Below are 3,793 nucleotides of genomic sequence, written 5' to 3'. Positions count from 1 at the left end.
TTTTTGTTGGATCAACAAGTTAATGTTTAAAAGCTCAGAGTAAATCAGCTGTCTTGTCGCCGCACATTGGAATACTTCGTATCGTAGGGGTGTGAAAGGTGATGGCGATCAGGACGGCTCTGGATTTTCTTGCGGCAAACTCCTAAAGTCACCAAGCAATGCCATAAATTTTGCAGCTAGAAAGGCAAAGGCAGGCAGGGGACCGTGATGAGATGGGGCACGGTTGCATGCGCCCATGATTGCATGATTGGGGAAGGTGGCCTGGCCTATAGCGATAGCACGGGAGGGTGCTACTATTGTCCTCCAGCTGCTGCTACATTCTTTGCATCGGCATTTCGGCCTGATGTTCTGCTAGTCGTTTGGTGGGCCGAATTCGCATTCCCGATCTGTCGATATGTGAATAATGCTAGCATTGTGCCATTTTTGCTACATTGTCATCGCATCAGGTTGTAAGAGCCAGTTCCTGGTTATTTTCCGTCTCTTCATTGGTTTTTCTGCTGCATCTTCTTGTTCGGTTTTTGTCTGTTCTTTCAGTTCATCTAGATGAAAATAAGTTACTTTGAACTGGCCTCTTCATCTGGAATACTAAAAATTTAGAGCCTTCTTAACTGGTGATGACCACTAGTGAGAAGCTCGGAGCAATATACAGGCTCTCAATACGCAAACCACTACTTACATGCCAGTTTTAGCACGGAATAGCCGAGTGCTTCCAAGATGCAGGGACAGGCTCTGCACCAGAATTCAGAAAGTAGCAGTAGTGCTTAGTAGGACCAGGTTTCAGCTTGTGGGACAATTTTCTTGTTTTAACCTTTGAGGCTAATAAAATCCAGATCTGATCTCAGTTTAATTTTCTTTTCGATTCTAACCTTTTTAAGTGACGCCAACATTCCTGACGTTTAGCTTGCACTGGAGACGCTAGGAACCATGGCGTCTGGTATAAACCCGCTCGATTCACCCCCTCGTTGACCGGCTGACGTGGCAAAGGGCCAGACGCCAAGGACTCCGGCGTCTGGGTCTGAAGACCAGACGCCAGGGACCGTGGCGTCTCGATGGTTCGATCTGTGGTGTCCCTCCTGTTGTCTTTCAGCGCGCCCAGACGTCAGGGGCTTTGGCGTTTGGCCCGTGGCACTCTCAGCACGCCCAGACGCCAGGGGCAGTGGCATTTGGGTCCTGAATCAGGGCTGGTATATGTAATGAAGGTTTGGTGTGAGTTTCACCATACTCACTTTCCCCAATCATCTACCCGAGCTTGATGCTTCTATTCTCCTCTCTCCTACCCCTCAAGGCCCCCATCGAATCCTCTTCAAAAGGTGCTTCCCTTACATGGATCTTTTCATAACTTTGTTGCTTGTAGAATCTCCTCCGAATCATTCAATTTATTTTAAATCTTCATATTATGCTTGATTTTTTACATCTTAGAGAAACCCTAGCTCATCCTTGGTAATATATTTGATTTATTTGTTTTATGAGTAGAATTATTGTGGTTTATGGTTAGTTAGTGTTTATTGAATAGTCATTTTTTAAAATACAGGATGAGGCTGTTCATTTATGTTGAGGTTTCTGTTGAGGCGGCGGCGAAGCGTGAACGCAAATTTATTGAGGAAAAAATGAATCACTGGATGGTAGCCGTTGATGCGTTGAATGCGGTGTGTAAAGCCTTTTTAAACTACTATTTTTGTAAGGACGTTGCGAAAAATTTAATCGACAAAAAGGAGAGCGAGATTACCAAGCTCAAAAAGACAGAAAAAGATTGTAGGCGTAATCTTGCAATGCATGTTGCATTCTGTGCAATAAGGGAAGAATATGAGCAGTTTAACATGAACAACCATGGTCAGGTCATTCATTGGTTAGTGAGACAATCTTTATCGTCGGAACCGAAGCAGGCATCTCGTTGGGCATGGGTCAAAGAAAGAAACGATGTTCTTTGCTGCAATCTGGGACCTTACGCCAAATAAAATGTATGTTCATTACCATGAGCCTATGTAATCTTTGTAATTTGGAACTACAATGACATGTACCCATTTGCATAACTTGTTCTCATTTGAACTATGAATTCTTTATCATTTGAACTCCATGAAGATATTGGTGTTGTATGTCATATTAAACTATGTAATCTTTGTGATGTTCTATTGTTTGAACTCCCTGAAGATCATTTGTGACATACTAACTATCATTGGACACTCGACAACGTAAAAGAATATCATTGGACACCTCGCCCGTCAAAGAAGATTATCATGCGTGCACATCTCGTTGATGTTGAAATCACGATCATTCTCATAAGGCCGCCAGAAAACCTACAATAGGACGAGCTGAGATATTAGGTACACATTCCCATAAGGCCGCCAGAAAACCTACAAATAGGAGGAGCTGAAATGTTGGTTGGTACCAGCTCAATAGTTAAGGTGTCTAGCTCGTTCACATAACACTTGTATCGCACATGAGAGCTTCCGGTGTAAACAGACACCTGATCCCAGAAATAGACAATTGTGGGGCGACGATATGGATCTTGATCATGAAGCCCTTCACGCGGATTGGGGTTTGGCTTGTCGGGGTTCTTGAACACGGGCCGTCCAACCAGCAACCGCTCCCGCATCCACACAGAGGGGCTCCACACAAACCCGCACAATGAAGATGTGTCTTTTGTCCTCGTTGACGCCTGATCCAACTCAATTAAACACACATATGTTAGCAGTGTGTGGAGCATGACAAATGAAAGATAAATGTCTGCAGATAGCTCTTACCTGACGATACAAGTACACTAGTGCTGCTGAACCCCAGCTATACTGAGTATCCCAGTCCTTGAGTAGCTCCAAATACATCCAGAGGGTTGAGTTTCCAGTTGCGTCTGTGAAGACCACTTTGGTTAGCACATACCAAACATAGGCCCGAGCATACTGCTGCAAAACCATCTCATCGGCATCCGCAAGGCATGGATTGTTTGCTCCTCTGACTTCTTTTAGCGAGGTATGCTTCACTTTCGAGCTATCAACCTTGTCCGGCAGAGGGAGAGGGGGCAGAACACAGATTAAATCACCAACCCGAGTTCGCGAGTTAACGACACTCACATGACCCGTAATAGCTAAGCCGTTAATCGGAAGGCCGCTTATCATAGCCATGTCCTCTAGAGTCATCGTCATCTCCCCACAGGCAAGGTGGAAAGAATGTGTCTCGGGCCTCCAACCATCCGTAAGTGCGGTGAGCGCTGCATGGTTCACCGGTGGTGGATTTCGCTTGAATTGCAACACAAAGGGCAGAAGACCCAATCTTGCAATGTACGGCTCGTATCGCACATCGTACGGGAAGGCATTCGCACCATGACCCCTCATGCGCATAGCTACTACATGCTGCAAAGAATGTGAGCTTCATATGAGTACGACAAACACACATGAAAAACACGAATAATTGATAAGTTAAACTTCTTACCAAGGGCCATCATCATCCACCATCCTACCAAATAATAACAAACATCCAATTTCGTCGTTTCTATTGCAAAAAATAAAATGCCAACAATATGTCCATCTATATGATCATCCAACATATTAAAAAATGCCAACATTACATCCATACAAGTCATCATCCAACATTTTGAACAACATATTAAAAAAAATGACAACAATACGTCCATCTCTATCTGTCAAAATCTACAATTACACAATTATATCATCTAACATATTAAAATACACAATAAATAAAATGACCCAAAGGCCAAAATAAAATCTGCCTAACATATTGAAGTACACAAAAAAATTATGTAACATCTAATCCGATCCCTAAAACTAAGACAAAATCATAT

General features: G+C 43.5%; 1 long non-coding RNA gene across 1 annotated transcript; it reads left to right on the top strand.

The window, feature by feature from the left end:
• Positions 1–884: 884 nt before the first annotated feature.
• On the top strand, positions 885–2,138 carry LOC123412378. Its single transcript, XR_006613487.1, has 2 exons — positions 885–1,310; positions 1,532–2,138. It is a non-coding gene; the product is annotated as an uncharacterized LOC123412378 (long non-coding RNA).
• The last annotated feature ends 1,655 nt before the right edge of the window (positions 2,139–3,793 follow it).

The sequence above is a fragment of the Hordeum vulgare genome, chromosome 7H (genome assembly GCF_904849725.1).
Source record: "Hordeum vulgare subsp. vulgare chromosome 7H, MorexV3_pseudomolecules_assembly, whole genome shotgun sequence".
Classification (NCBI taxonomy): domain Eukaryota; kingdom Viridiplantae; phylum Streptophyta; class Magnoliopsida; order Poales; family Poaceae; genus Hordeum; species Hordeum vulgare.
The sequence above is the reverse complement of the archived record's forward strand: the minus strand, read 5'-3'. Positions and strand labels throughout refer to the sequence as shown.